The sequence below is a fragment of the Sapajus apella genome, unplaced genomic scaffold, assembly GCF_009761245.1.
Source record: "Sapajus apella isolate SASKATOON/1434 unplaced genomic scaffold, GSC_monkey_1.0 scaffold132, whole genome shotgun sequence".
NCBI lineage: Eukaryota > Metazoa > Chordata > Mammalia > Primates > Cebidae > Sapajus > Sapajus apella.
Genome location: NW_022437072.1, coordinates 496,284 through 512,918, shown reverse-complemented (window position 1 = coordinate 512,918; position 16,635 = coordinate 496,284). Strand labels below are relative to the sequence as shown.

The following is a 16,635-nucleotide window of genomic DNA, read 5'->3' as shown; positions in this document are numbered from 1 at the left end:
TTCCACTTGTATAAAGGTTTGTTTTCTTCAAATAAGATGTTAACCTGCTGTTTCTTGGCTAAACATGAAGGTGTTAGTGAGTTTTTAGAATGGATCTGTCATATTCCCCATTGACTTTGAATATTTAGTCACTTGTTTCAGAAAAGGAAACAAGGACAGGAAAAGAGGTTTTGGGCTCTCTTTATCTCTACCATGGCATTCTTTGGTTCCCGTTTGTCATTCAGTTTGATTTATCAGGACAAAACTTCTTGAAGAACCCCCTACCTTACAATATGGAGCCCATCTCCCACTACGTAAATAACAGATTACAAATGTTTCAGCCTTTCTTTTAGCCACGACATGAGCACATGCCATAGTACCTGACAGTCAGATGTGTCTGTGGCAGGATGTGAATCAAAAGTTAGTTACAGGAGAAAGAGGAACTGCAGAATGCTGCCAGAAAGAGTGCTGAGGAGGTGACAGCTACAGTTCACGTTAGTGCTGTGGGATCCAGCAGCAGCTGGCGCTGGGCGTCTGGGGTTTGGGCCCTGCAGGCAGCAGTGCATGTGCCCAGGGATGCTGGTGGTACCAGTTCATGGGACAGCTTGCAGCAGGATTTGGGAGGATGTTTCCAACTTCTGGGCCTCCTAGAGATGATGATAACTATCCAGTAGCCTTCTAATACATAAATTCCTTTCACACTTATTACATTTTTGTCTTGCAGTATTTTTGCTGTAACATTAAAAAATTCCTGACATATACTTCCCATTTCCAAAGCAGAAAACGTTGATGCCCACATTGTGATAAAATAAGACCTATCACCCTTCCTGCTTTCCAAATTATCCATAAATTCCCCTCTTTTCTGCCAATGAGCTGGATAAAATGGCGGTGGCAGTTGTGGTGGAGGTGGTGTGTGCAATGTGTGGGTCATTAGAGTGTGTACGTTTGACAACAGGGAAGATTCCCGCCATTAGAGAGATGTCAAAGACCCAGGTGCCACCCTTGATGTTTATTTATGGGTTCGTTTAAGTGCTGTGTCTTTTCTTCATCCCTTAGGGCAGCATACACAAGTTATACCACCAGCAGCCAGGGAATGTCACAGCTTTTATGTCAAACAGCGGGTGAACACAAATAAGGGCTCTGAGTACTTGCCCCTCAGCGGTAGTAGGTCACAAATGCCAGCAGATCTGCTGGAGACCTACCCTCCACACTAAAAGCACCTGAGTCTCAGACCCTGAATTCAAATATCTCACTTTATATATTTTTTTTACTATGCTGTACATAACCCAATGTCTTATTATTGGAAATTTGGGCGTTATTTTTAGAGCATTTTGGTTAGAAACATCGGGGTCTGACAGAAATAAGTTAAATTCCAATGTTGGTGTTTAGTTGCTGGGTGACTTTCAGCATGAGTTACTTAAACTTATGTAAAAGTGAATTTTTAATTACACAAATAAAACACAAAGCTATTTTCTTTATGAAATGTAAACAATTGCAGATAAGGCTAAATAAAGGTCCGTGACACTTCTTGAGTGCCCCAGTGTCTGACGTTCACCAGGGGCAAACACTATCTCCCTTTTCCTCATCTGTAAAATGACTGTGATAACACCTATAATACCTACTTGACAGGCTTGTGGTGAGGCTCCCTGATGCAGGAAACCAAACTAGAGTGGCTTTCCTGATCTTCCAGACCAGCTCAGGTAGCCTTGTTAGTGATCACATGATGGACACTCTCTGCTTCTTCATGGCAACTTTGCTGCGGTTATTTATTTCTTTAGTTACAGTACAGTATTATTTACCTAGCATATCCAGGATTTGGTGGATACGTGATTGATGATATATCCAGAGTTTAGATAACCTTAATCCCAAAGCACAGAAGAGGAGGGAGTACAAAGGGTGTAGGATGTCTTGGCCTACAATGTATGTATTCCATGCCAAATGTGTGTGTGTGTGTGTGTGTGTGTGTGTGTTTGCATTATTGTTGCCCTCAATGGTTGAGGAAATATGATTTTAAATCATTTCTTTTTTTCTTCCCTCTTTATCTCTATTTTTATTATTGTTACTGTTATTATCTCTCTACCCAAGATAATACAAATAATTAAGTTGCCAAAGTTCACACAATTTGAATGTAGCTCTGTTTGTCTTCAAGTAGATGCTCTATCCGGGAAAATACACTGCATGTGTTAAACTTCTTGTACACTCTAAAACACTGTAAAAAACTCATAAACCCACAATAGTGATGATTTTTTAGTCAATACAACTGACCAAATATTATTTTCTCCATTAATACTTTAAGTAGGTAAAGTGGCAAAGAGACATTAGAGACACAGCCTAGGTAGGAATTTCCACGTGAGAAACACGAGCCTCCCTGCTTGAGGTTGGGTCTAGAGTAGGCAGCATGCCCACCACCCAGATGGGCGAGCAATATGGAATACAGAGATCTCCACCCACAGGCTTCTGGTCTATGCCAGTTTGCAGCTAGCCACTTCCTCCCTCCCTCCCTCCCCTCTCTTCCCTCCCTCTCCTCCCTCCCCTCTCTTCCATCCGTCCCTCCCTTCCCTCCCTTCCTATCTTCCCCCCTTCCTCCCTTCCTTCTTTCCTTCCTTTCTTTCTTTTTCTTTTTCTTTCTTTCTCTCTCTCTCCCCCCCTTCCTCCTTCCATATGTCTCTCTTTCTTTCTTTCTGTGTTTCACATAAGATAGGGTCTTCCTATGTTGCTCAGGCTGCTCTGGAACTCCTGGCCTCAAGTAGTCCTTCTGCCCCAGCATCCTGAGTAGCTGGGATTATAGGCATGCACTGCCATGCCTAGCTATGGAATTCTAATAGTAGTATTAAATAATATTGTTCAGTTTTTAGTGTTTTTATTTAAAAATTCAATTAAAGTTGAAAGTAATAGCAATTTTCATTCCATAAACTTTCTTTGGAAACACTTTTATTAGATTAATGTTAAGTCAAGAACAATTGACTAGCCAATTTTTATATCAGAACTTTTTAGACTTAAGGAAACAGTGATCTATGCCTGTCTTGAGGTTATAAGGTGACCTGAGTGTTTTGAAGGTTATCGAAATGTTATAGAAATGCGTGTTAAAATGATAAAGAGAAAAATAACAACACAAAAAAACCACATGGCAATCAAGCACGTCACACACGTCTAGATAAGGATGATGTTTCTTTGTGGAATTAGATGTCATTGAAAAGCATAGACCATGATTTAAAATAGTTGCTGTGGTCAAACATGTGATACCACAAAGCGGAAGAAGTCTAATCTTGAGCCACATGTATTTTTAAAAACAATCCTAGTGCCCATTTATTTACAGAAACAAACTTGGCCATTCATTAGTAACCAAGGCAGGAAGAAATCATCTGACATTCATGCACTTATTTAGCTATTTCCATTTAAATTAATATAATCTTGAAATATTTAGTTTTTAAATGGTTATATTTGTACGTAATAATTAAATTTTATGTAACCCATTACTTGTAAAGCATTTTGATATATATTATCCAATTTTTATAATATGATCTTGAGGAAGACAGGGCATTTATTATCTGTATAAGTGAGCAAATAAACCAAAGAGGTTAAATGCTTTGTCCTAGGTCACATAGTTTTTTCTCGGTGTAGCCCAGATTCAATTTAGTCCTCTACTCACAAAGACTGTAGACTTGGAATAAAGATAGAAACCATTAGAAAGCATTATCCAGGTTCATTCCTTTGCATACAGTCTATACATTATTGAAATGAAACTTATCTCAAGAACCTGTTGTCAGCATGATTTAGTATTTCCTGGAATTTTACAATTATAAAACTAGATAGATTCTAGAGCTCTAGTGTGGCTATCACCTTTATTTTGTGTTATAAAGATAGTTCCTTTCTGTTAATCCATCAAAATTTTTAATAGTTTATATTTTTAATAAAAATACTAAATATAGTTTGTTGCAAATTTGGGCATATGATGCTAAATAGTTTTAAAAATGTACAGGAAGGTGACATCATATATTAGAACAAGCATTGTAACCTCTTGAGAGAGTGTATAACCTACAGCAGTTTATCCAAAACCTCCTTACATTGTAGGGTTTATATCTGACTCTTCCCAATATGTCTTTAGGTCTACTTAGTATAGGTTCTCTAGAAATACCCCAATAGCAGAATAACATTTATGTTGGAAGATGACTGAAAGCTTGTGACTAAATTTTTCTACATCGTTAACATCATGTAAGTGCTCTATCTGTGTACCTATCTCTATTTATTTGGGGTTAAATTTATAGTCCAATACTTTGTAATTTGTTTTATAAAAATCTCACATATTTTGAAGTCTCCTGAGTATTAAAAATGTAATTAATGCTTGAATCGAATATATGTTTTGTAACTACTAAGTTACTAGCAACAATTGCATTATATACTTGGAATAGAGGGTGTAGAGAAGGATAAAACATGATGTAGTGCAAATTAGAGCTATTATATTGTTCAGAGATGATGCCCTAGTAAAAACTAGAATATTCTTTAAGTGGGACATGAACTGGGGTTTGAAGGATAGATTCGGCTTTGGAGAAAAGAGGTATAGCATTCTAAAAGTGGAAGACAGCAAAACAAACAAAAAACAAAAAAGAGAGCAGAATAAATACCTCCATGGAGTCTACAATGAGGAGGCTGTGTTTGTCTGTTTACAAGATGAGCCACACTGCAGAACTTTAGGAGCTCGAATCAATGGGCTCCAGTCTAGGTCTTCTCTAGGACATGGAATCAAGCTTACCTGAGAAGTGAACACATTGGACAACGTGTGAAACCAGGATGTTTGGCTGTCAGGAGAAAGGAAAGTGGCTAATTCTAATCAAGGGGCCAAAACAAGTCCACATCAAGTTGGAAAAAGGCCACCTATCAGTGGCACTTGAAACAGCAGTCAGTAAGCAGACATTCAGGAGGGCAGGAGGTTAGTGAAGGTGAGCCAGTGGAGTCCTAGTATCAGTGCCTGGGTCCTCAGTCAATTAAGTCAGTATGAGACACTAGTAAAAAGAAAAAAAATGAAAGTTATTCAGTTATGAGGTTGGAATATAAACAGGCAGCAAGACCAGAGCAGCGTAGTGCCAGTGAAATCATCAACAGGGGAGTATTCATGTTCCCCTGTTTTCAGGGTAGTGTTGCTCAGAGCCTAGAGCCAGAGCTGAGCATGTGAATGGGGAGACTGAGGCTTCAAAGATAGTGGACATATACAGATTAGGAGCCAAAGATGCCATTCCTCGTGATTTAACTTGAGAGTTATGTTAGAGCATGGCGGGGAAATGAACATGAAAACTGGAAGAAAGCGTTCAAGTTTCATGTGGTTGGTGTTCAGTAGGTCCTTGAGCACAGGAGCAGCCACATTAGGTCAGTTCTTAATGCAAACTGTTCGCCTATAAAATGCAAGATAGCTTGAAAACGAGAGAAAGTGGATATACACGAAGTAGATGAGAGTATTTTTGTATTAGTGTGAAGTTATGGAGCCCTTCATTTGCCAGGCAGCTTCAGAGAAGATACAACGATGGGACTTCCGATGCAGTGAGTTGAAAAATGAATATGAAATCAGTAAATGAAATGACCAAGGGTAGACTATGGTTTTCAAGAGAGTGTCAGGGCACAAGGGAAAATCAATAGGAACGTAGTTAGGAACTCAGGGTGCCTTTGTTGTTGCTGTTGTTGTTTTGAAGGAAGAGACTGTTTTCATACACACTCTTAGGAGGAAAATACTTTTTTGCTTTTAGGACCAAGGAGAATGGTACTTCTGAGCAATTCTACCTTTTTGTATTAGAAACACTTGATTTCGAAATTAATTAGGTTTTTCCATTTTGCCTTGACAGTTACAAAATTTAATGTTAACTTTGCTACATTCAGCTGAAGGAAATTTATTCATGGGTTGAATTTTAAGCCTCATTATTGATTTTATTTTAGGTCTTTGTCTTATTTTTCTCCCATTTGCCGTTTGCTCCTATTTTGAGCTCGCCTGCCTGCCGTCCCTTCCTCCCTTCCTCCCTCCCTCCCTCCCTCCCTTCCTCCCTCCCTTCATCCCTCCCTCCCTCCCTCTCTCCCTTCCTCCCTCCCTCCCTCCCTCCCTCCCTTCCTCCCTCCCTCCCTCCCTCCGTCCCTTCCTCCCTTCCTCCCTTCCTTCCTTCCTTCCTTTTCTTTTTTTTTGTTGTAGCCTTAGAGAATCCACTTATGTTACCATCTAGAATGAGATGGGGACATAAATAAATTTGTTGTACCTCTACACCAAATACATGATAAGATCTTAAATAGTGTTTATTAAATGAATTGAAACAAGAATATAAAGAGAAAGAAGATTCTTATGCTTTGTAGAATGATGTGACAGGATTTATTAATAGACTGTATAAAGGCGATAAAGACAGGAGTTAGCGAGGGGTATTGGTTCTGATCTGGAATTCTTATGGGGCTATCTGGAACAAAAGTGGACATTAAAAGCTAAGGGCGATTTAACGGAAAAATAGCTTAGATTTGAAAAAACTCTTTACTTGGCTGTCATCTGTAAGAAGCCTTAACTTTTCGAATAGATCAGAAGTTGCTCTTGTATGGATTCATGTCAATGATGACCTATGTCTATGGCTTTACCTTAGGGGCTGCTGTAGATAGAACTGTGCTCACATTCATGCTGGACGCAGGGACTGTTTTCTCTAAAATTACAAGTAAATTTTAAAAATTCTGGTTCTGTATTATCAGCATGATCCCTTCTTTCAATCCTAGTCCTCTCCAGGGTGCGTATGTCACTAACCTTGCGGTCAGGGAGGGCAGGGGCATCTTGAGTGAAATGAGAGTATGAAGAATGAACACTCTTCTTATTAATGTGAAATATAAACTGAAAGAGTTAGCAGGAAAAAATTCAAGTCTTATTTAGTTTCAAACAATGAGGAGAGAGCATCCTTCAAATAAATTCGCATGAAAGTGAATAGGATCTTAATGCAATGCAGTCCAAACAAATATTATGTGATTAAACAGGAGAGAGATACAGGCACAAACAACATTTGTTGGCAGTGAGGTGAGGTCAAAGGAGATAATAGTTTCATTGCATTCTACTAGAGTCCTCTGTTCTCAATCTTTGTAACATCTTGAAGGGATTTTGACTAACTGAGTCATATTCCGGAGACAGTGGCTTTATCAGAGTAGCCTCTGGGACCAGTCAGGTGAGAAGCAGCCACAAAATATGTGGTGGTGGATTCTGGAAAAGAGTTCTGTTAAATATCACACAATATAAAAAGGGTGTCATGTGAAAAAATGCTTTGGTTTCTTCTGCACATCTCTAGGAAATGTACTCAAACTGTTATGCACTGGATCAAGACATATTGATTAAGCACACATTGCTGGTCAGCGTGTTAGGTGGTGGAGAAAGGGAAGGACCAGACAGGTGCATTCGCTGAGCTAAAGGACTGAGGTAATACTTAGACAGACAGGCAAATGCTGAGTGGAGTTTTGCGGGATACAGTGGGTGCATACTGCAGTGCAACCAAATGGTAGAAGTTATAGAGGGTCAGATTTTAGAATAATTATTATTTTACCTGAGCATATACCCAGTACATAAATGAAGTGAAAATGAAGCGAGCTTCCCAACTGCTAGTCCCATGTCCCATTAAGGAGTGTTTTGTTACTAGATATTTTCTACTAGGTGTCAGATGGCTTTTTGTGTAGAATCTAATAGAGGTTATATTTTCTTCAGGTTAAAGATTGAATGAGAGACTCTCTTTAGATATTTTCTAACTCCAAGAATTTATTTATAATCATAAAATATTCAATTATAAATTTTTAATCTACCGGAGTTATTTAAAGTTTCTTAACGTGAAATAATTAAGCAACCGCTAGCCGTAGTTACTTCCTTTTATTCAGTGACTAATCTTATTTATAAAAAGTTTTTTTTTCCCTGTGGGTGGAAGTAAAAATAAGAGTGCTTAAGAAGGAAAGAGGGGTGATTAATAGCCTTAAAAACCTTATTACCATTTTGGGTTATAAATAAACTTGAGGGAAAAAATTCGTCATGTCTCTTTTTTTTCCCAGGAGTTTACTAAAGGTGGGTTCTCCTTCTTGCCCCTTGAATAATCACCGAAAAAAGGAAAAGAATCATGTTATTTATTGTTATGCCATTTATTGACAAAATTAATGATTGTCATTTTTGGGTGCTAATTTGTGATTTTATCTCTCAAAGCTGCCCTGATGGTTAGTTATCTCTTCATCTGGGTCATCCTGTGATGCTTTAAAATGCTGTCTGGTCCATTAGACGCCACTGGAAAAAATTATGAAAATTTCTTTTCAATTATTTTAAGCAAAAATTATATTTTAATAATCAAAATGTAGAAAGGAGTTAAAAACCTTAAAAGCACCGGACTGCACCCCAGAGAACTCTAGTTTCCTTTTGTTTTGGGAAAGCGATGTGGGTTTGAGAAACCTTTGTTTTCCAAGGTGTGTAATCACAGGGCTTGAAAGGGTCGTGTCTAAAACTGGCTCCAAGTTCTACCGTTTGGAGATGGGTGACATGCTCTGGACAGGAGGGCTTTCCTTTAACCCTGGGTGACAACAGTGATACCTCGAGTGGTTTGTATCAATCTCAATAAACTGTCTATGAACATTCATTTAAAAACTTAAGAAAACCTTGTTTTCAAATTCTACTTAGTATCAATATCAGATATTTGTATTGCATTTTATATTTTTCACATCCATGTCCAAAACATTTTTATATGGTGGATGTAACAGAAGAATCCATAAATAACAGTAAATGAAACCAGTGCATTATATAAAAAGACACCAAAGTTCACCCAGAGTCACTGTGAAGTCCAAGGTTATATGGCTAATGTGAGGTGGAAGCAAATTTCTGATTTCAATTTCTGTACTCCTGTTCAAATGAACAGCTCTACACAAGTGTTATTTACTGTTGCATTTATGTTACCTGTATGTAAGAGAGATACTCTTCCTGACTCTCATCGCTGTGCTCCACAGTAGCCTTGAATAAGAAAAGGTCACTTCATCACACCATCTGCCCATTTTCTGTTGGAACTTAGCCTACCAAGTTTGCAGAGAAATGTTAAAGGCAGCAGCCTTTTAAAGATACTTGGGCAATACCATTTCCTTAGGTATTTGAACATTTCGATTCTGTTCAGGTCACATAGGACATTGGGTCCTCCTGTTGGGTGGTTCTGTTTACACCCCAGAGAGGCTGCACTCCTGATTGAGCCTTCTGCAGGAGCTCAAGGCCCAGGGGTGCTCCATACCAGCTGCTCAGCTGTATGAGCACCAAACTCTCGCTGGTTTCTTCTTTTGGTTTGTGTGACTATAATTTCTAATCAACCAGCGAGAGAATCAAGTCACGCAGTCAATATGGTTTATCATGGATTAGGCAGGGAAGCCTGGACATCAGGATATGATAGAAGCGAAGAATGCAGCAATTTGTAATGTCAAGAAACTCTCGGTCTCTCTGTGGCTTCTGAAGTCAGACAGAATAGCTTTAAATCTTGTTTTCCTGCTTAGTAGCAGTATGAACCTGAGCAAATTACCTAATATTGATAAGCCTTAATCAGCCCATATGGACAGTGTTGAAAATAAAAGCATACATTTTAAAGGGTTGTGGGTGAGGATTAAATAAGAAAGCCTAGGCAGAGCCTGACACATGGTAAATGATACACAGATTGGCCACCCACTTACAGTCCCCTTGTGCCTCTGATGTAGTGACCAGCATCCTGGAGACAGAAACAGTCTCTGAAAGTCGGAGTACAGGGATGGCGGTGAATAAGTGTGGGTTATCGTAGAGGAAAAAGCATTGCCTTTGTAATTTTTATGGAGACAATGAAGTATTAGTGATTGTTTTGGGAATTGCATTTACCCCTTTGAAAGCCATAATTGTAAAGTATGGAGATGAATTACAGGTAGTAGATCATGGTCTATCTCTAAAACTCATGGGTTGTCCTCACATGCCATGAACTGCTTAGGGCCCTTGAAGAAGTTATTTTGCTTTTGAAAACTTTTATAAAATGAGACCTAAATGATCTTTAGTATTTTCTGCTGGTTTGAGAGTCTGTGATTCTCATGAGTGTATATTCATCTATTACTGGTACCTATGTTTGTATATTTTTTCTGAGAAATTCCTCTTTATAGTATTTCCATGACATACTGGAGATTTTCCCCTGGAAAAACTAATGGTTGGAGCACATTCTGAAAATCACAAGAAGGGAAGTGCCTCTGAGCTAGTAACTTTGCTAAAGGAAATTGTCATCCCAGACGTTGTGTAGCCTTAAAATGTAAGGTACTATATGAAATCTAATTACCATTTAATGTAAACTTTATTTGTCACACGAACACACACACATACACACGCAGGCTGGCAGTTAGGCATTGTTTTCATTTTATAGTTGGGAACCCTGAGGTTCAGATTTGTGGAGCGACTTGTCTGAAGTCACTGGTGGTGATGCTGGGCTTTAGGCTTGAGTCTGCCTGACACTCCTGCCATGTGCTTGTCTCTATATTGTTTCTGCAAAACAGCTTAAGTATATAATAGCTAAGAAGGAAAACTGAATGTTCTGGGGAATGAACTGCTAATTTCTGAGTTTGACATAAATCTGGATAATCTCTTTTTCTCTTTTTTCGCTTTTCTGTAAAAGTGTTATTTATTGTTGCAGTTCTGTTACCTATATGTAAAAGACATGCTCTGCCTGCTTCTCATTATCGGACTCTGCAGCAGCCTTGATTAAGAAAAGATCACTTCATCACACCCTTTACCAGTTTTCTGTTTGAACTTAGCATACCCGATGTGCAGAGAACTGCTAAAGGCAGCAGCCTGTTAACGATACTTGGGCAATGCCATCCCTAGGTACCTGTGCCAATGACTAGGTCAGATAAGCCACAGCATGATTTCACGAGGGGAGGACTTCATGTATGCACCACTGTGCTCCCAAAACATAGCAAAGTGCTGGGACATAGGAGGCATCTAGTCAGTAGGTGATGAATAACTAACACTCAGGATACAAATTTATTCATTTTTTAAATCCAGCAACCATTTATCGTGTACTTATGGTGAGTAAGGCATTCTAAGATGAAGATGTGTTCTTTGCCTTCCAGAAGATTATAATTTAGGGTGAGTAATAAGACATGTGTTTTAGTATTATATGAAGTGGCATGTTTTTCTCCAAGATGATTATTGCTAAATTCAGTCCTGAGATGTAGATGGGGTAGTAATCAAATTATCTTTAGCGTCTTTTCATATTGCTTAATTTCATGTTTTAATTGGCTTTTATTTTCTCAGCTCAGGAATATATTTTTATGTGTCTGTTATCTACAAAAAATTAACAAATTATTTTGCTAGGATAGCCATCTCTCACACCTGTTCTTGTTAGCATCAGGCAAGCCTATTGTCAATAGCATGGGACAGTCTATTTTCCCACTGTATCCGTCAGAGTTCTCCATACAAACACAACTCGCAGCGTACAAACATTATGTAATATATATGATTGTATATGTACAATTACTTATATATTTATGAAATACATATATTCAAGGAATTCACTTGTGTGATTGTGGGGATTTGCAAGTCCAAATCTGTAGGACCAGCAAGCACGCTGTAAACTCAGGCAGAAGCTGATGTGACAGTCTTCAGCCTGAATTTCTTCTTCCTGAGGGTAACCTCAATTTTGCTGTTAAGGCCTTTCAACTGATTGGAAAAGTAAGGCTCACCCACATTACTGGGGATGATCTCTTATTTAAGGTAAACTGATTGTAGATGTGAGCTAGATCTACAAAATACCTTTTTAAAACAATGCCTGGATTCCTATTTGACAGGGTAACTTTGTACCATGGCCTGGCTAAGCGTATACCTACGACTAGCCATCATGGCCACCACTTATGACACGAAGAAAGTTTCCAAAATAAGAAAACAAACAGTTTAAAAATTTTTTGCAAACAATAAAGGGATTCTTTTATGGATTACGTTAAACTTCCAGATCAAATTTTGAGGGTCTGAAATATTCAACAGGAACCATAGAGTTCTGAGAGATTTAAAGTGATGCTTTCATTTCCAGGAAATCAAAAATTGTATCCTTCCAAGAAGTATTATGAGAAACACTTCTAGGACATCCATGCTTCGCAAGACACAACTGAGAAAGCCACTTTTGTTGAGATTTAATTCCCACTTCTTTCTGCTACTTCACAAGCTCTACTGAAAGAAAGAGAACAAATGTTCTTGTCGCAAATGTAGTTGAAGTGTAGCCGCTGTCGTTCATCACTTGAAACAGTCTGTTGTAAACAATCAGAAACATCTTCAACTTTTCTTAGATACATTTTCTAAGTGTCTTTAAATGTGAGGAAAACACAGATTAGATATCTAAAGTCAAGGAAAGTTCTGAGTTCAGTTTAGTAAAATTTCTATGCATCAATCTATATGTTTCTCTGGAACCACCTTTTAATAATTGTATTTCAGTTCATAGTACATAATTTGTTCTTAGGAACTATGTGTGACTCATTTCTCTTGAGGCTTTCTCCTTGCCTATATCCTAGGTAAAAATAACCCTGAAACTTCAATTCATAGCCTGTGTAAATAAAAAACCATACCTAGTGTTCTGTAAATCCTGGGAAAAAGGAGGGAGAGCTGGAGAGCTTATATTTCATGGTTTCCACTGCTTCTTAAGTTTCTTTTTCCCATTTCATTAGAAGCTTTATTAATCGTTAGCACCTCAACATAGATAAGCTTAGTCTCCTCCTCACTTTATTAGCGACAATTAAAGAACGTGTCTCCATCCGCACAAAACACTGCTTAGATACCTAGATAAAGACGTAGATGTTATGAAGGGAAGTATACTTAACTGTGTGTACGTGTGTTGGAAGGTGGGTGAAATGAAGAGCTTTACATTATAACGAGGCAAATGACCTCAAAAGAAGCAATAGGCACACGCATGCCCCATCACTGCACCACCTCCTCCCTCCTCCTCCCCACCCCTCCTCCTTCTTCCTCCTTCTCCCTCCTCCTCCCCACCCCTCCTCCTTCTTCCTCCTCCTCCCTCCTCCTCCCCACCCCTCCTCCTTCTTCCTCCTCCTCCCTCCTCCTCCCCACCCCTCCTCCTCCTTCCTCCTCCTCCCTCCTCCTCCCCACCCCTCCTCCTCCTTCCTCCTCCTCCCTCCACCTATTGAGCTTTCTGGCCCTTTTCTCTCCTTTCTTCTTTCTTTTCTCCATAGGTAGCTATCAATTTCTTTCAAGAACTTCTATAGCAAATTTTTACCTTTTCTTAGGCAGAACACCTTCTCTTCCCCACCTGTATTCCTTCTGTCACCTATGAATCTAATCTGCTCCGAGGAAAAGCTATCAGATGTATGATCATTACGGCAAGAGAACAGTAGGATTAAACACAAAGAGAGCCTCATTAAAAGGGCATATATTCATTGCAAATGATGAAAATAATGCAACCCAAAATAAGACTTTCATCCAGAAAAACATATAATATCCGGGTAAAGATCGTAATGTTTTCTATTCCATGGAAAACTGCTCCTGAACCAAAGGAGAATGTTTTTTTCCTCTTTCTCCTCTCTTTTAGCTACCTGTAGGGACTGCTTAGTTTTTGTCTTCCTTTCACATTTCCAACTCAAGATTATGGTAAACACTATTGTTCAAGGTTATTGATGAATTGAATGACATTATCATTCATTCTGCAAACATGAGTATTTGCCAGAAGTGATACAGAGTGGAGATGCAAACATGAATATGACATTTTGCCTTTAAAGATGTTACAGTCCATGGCAGTATCATTTAAATAAATTATACAAATACACATTAGCAGTGCCGTGATAAGCTGTGTTTGGGGGAGTGGGGGCACAAAGGAAGGTCTAGACAGTTTTTCACTGGAGTGCTTAGGTGGGATCATACAAGTAATTCTGAAAAACAAGTCATGATTAAATGCTCTAAATGTGGACAATTTAATGCTGTGGAAATTAAAAATGTTTTTCTGATGAATCAAAGTAGGTCTTGATTAAGGGTAAGGGCAGGTAGAGAGAAAGGTGAGAAATGATATAAAAGTAGAATAAAGATGAGGGAAAAGTAAAAGGGAAGAGAAATGTTTCTCAATTCCGTTAGTCGATGCAGCGCATTCAAATTACTGGCAGCAATTTTCTCAGAAACGTCTGGTAGAGTTTTGGTTTTCTCCTGGCTCTGAGGACAGTAGCTCACTGAATTACACTACACAGTAGAACAGCGTGTTGGCTGTTAGTGACTATTACGAGGTATTGGAATAAGGCAGCGTACCTGATGCTGGCATGCAGAAGCTAGTTAACAGGGAGGCTCTGTTCGTTATTGTTCGACAGTTTCAGAGAGTGTTATTGACACTTTCACCCTGAGAATCTTGGGAAGCCCTAGCTTTGCTGTGGATGTGTAATTCTGTACACAATAAACTGCTCTCTTCTAGTGTAGTTAATGAAAGCAGGCAACAGTCTGCAGCACTGCATTACTGAAATGTGACTAGAGCATTGTATTACCAAAGTATTACTGAAATAGTTGCCAAGGTACGATTTGATGTACCAGTTTTAGTCAGTGCTGTGATTTGAATAGGAGTTCCCAAAAGCATGTGTTGGAAACTTAATCCTCAAAGCAACAGTTTTAGGAGGTGGGGCCTAATGAGAGGTAATTAGGCCATGAGGGCCGAGTGAATTAATTAATGTAGTTATTGCAAAAGTAGGTCTGTTATAAAAGGGGGAATTTAACCCTTTTCAGTTTTCTCTCTCTCCTTTGTCCTTGCCCTCTCCTGGCCTTTCTGCCTTCAGCCATGGGATGATGTAGGAAGAAAGCCCTCACCAGATGCTGACGTCGTGATCTTGGACTTCCCAGCTTCCAGACCGGTAAGGATAAGTTTCTGTTCATTGTGAATGACCCAGTCTCAGCTATTCTGTTACAGTTACATAAATGGACCAAGAGAGTCAGGGAAGCAGCATGGAACAGCTTATGAAACTTTTGCATCTGAGGCAGGCTCCCGTGCTCTATCTACTCATTTTTATTTTTAACTTTGTGACTTTATTACTTCGGTCTCCTAGAATAAACCATTTAATCTCTTTGCACTGGGGCTTCATAATCTACAAATGGGAAAAGTAGGTTAGAAAACTTCTGATCTCCTTTCTAGATGTGACATTCTGTGATTCCAGATAGTGGAATACAATAGGGTGGGCTTTTGTTTCCCTCTCCTAGAGTAGATGAGAAATCATGTAAGCAGAAAGCCCATTTATAATGCTTTCCTGCCTCATATTTTTTCTCAGACACAATTGGAGTACAATAGATATTTAATAGATCCTTGTTAACTGAATAATGTTCCTTCTGTATGGTCAGGAGCCCTCAGATACCTTTGTAAATACTCTCAATTTAGACTTCAGGGCATTAAAGGAAGATGCTTCATTTTGCCAATGACATTCTTTTTTGATACAACTTAACAGCATGGATTTAGCTTTTGCTTTATGTGAGTAAAGCAAAGTTGTTAAATTCAGGCATCTTCCTGGAATAAATGTGAACTGCTGTAATTAGAAACTTTTTCTGTCATAATTATGTCCTAGAGGCTGAGACATGGGTTCCTTTTAATAAATGGAAAAGGAAAGTTACCCAGGCCAAGGAGATTAATCTTTGGAAGAGAGTCTAGCAGAAATAGAACAACCTACCTCAGAAACTGGATGAACAAATACCCACATGAGAGAAACAGAAACCACAGGTCATAGGAAAAGGCTCTGAACCACAAGAAGAATGTGAAAGAAAGGGGCTGAATTCTGACCACAGGAGGAGTCACAAAAAAATCTCCCTTTGTGTGGTTCTCAGTGAGCTGGTCTGAAAGGGAAATGAGTAGTGAAGGGCTTTTCATTTTAAATTTTAGTCAAAAGAAAAATCTGTTCTGTTGCATTATGGCCCATGCAGAAAAGAAGGAAAATCAAAGTAATGATGAGGAGGCCATTTAAAGGGGGGAAATATAATAACTTTCATTTAGTCTGTTTATTTCTTTTAAAAATATACGACATTTGGCAGAGGTAACATGTATATCACTGAGGATGACAGATGATGTGGAGATGTAAAGTATGAAAATGAAAATAGTCATTTAAAAAATCTTAATAATTTGGGGACATGTTTAGAAAACTCTTAAGTCAATATCTTCCTACTCTTTTCATATCACGGTTCATATTAAAACATAAAAAAAAGATAAAATTTGTTCCTATCACTGTGGTGCATACTCTCAAGGGTGGTAGGCCAGCCTTGGGATTTGGGGTACCTCATGCCCAACCTGACCAGACCTGGGGGCTGAGGGATTAAGTAGTTTTGCTCACCTGAAATTGATTTCTAGAACACTTGTCAATCCTGTAGGCCATCTAATGCTTTTTAGTAGGATACCATGGAGAGAGACCAGACCTTCTGGACAGTGTGGAGGATTATCGTTATTATTTATCAAGTCACTGCAAAATTGACAAATACTGTTTTAAACATATTAAATTGTAACGGACGTGATTTCAGTAGAACTGAGCTAGTGCAGGCTGTTCAAGCTTGTTGGACTGTGGTCACAGGTACCAGTCACGCACACCAGAATAACTGATTATCAAACATAGGCTAAAACATTCTACTCATTATATCCTTTTCTGGAGTTGCTTTTTCTGGAGTAGTAATAGTTTCTTAAAACACGGTCATCAATATTG

General features: G+C 38.7%; 1 long non-coding RNA gene across 1 annotated transcript; it reads left to right on the top strand.

The window, feature by feature from the left end:
• Nucleotides 1-10,025: 10,025 nt before the first annotated feature.
• Nucleotides 10,026-16,135, top strand: LOC116539747. Its single transcript, XR_004264167.1, has 2 exons — nt 10,026-10,241; nt 14,740-16,135. It is a non-coding gene; the product is annotated as an uncharacterized LOC116539747 (long non-coding RNA).
• Nucleotides 16,136-16,635: the final 500 nt, after the last annotated feature.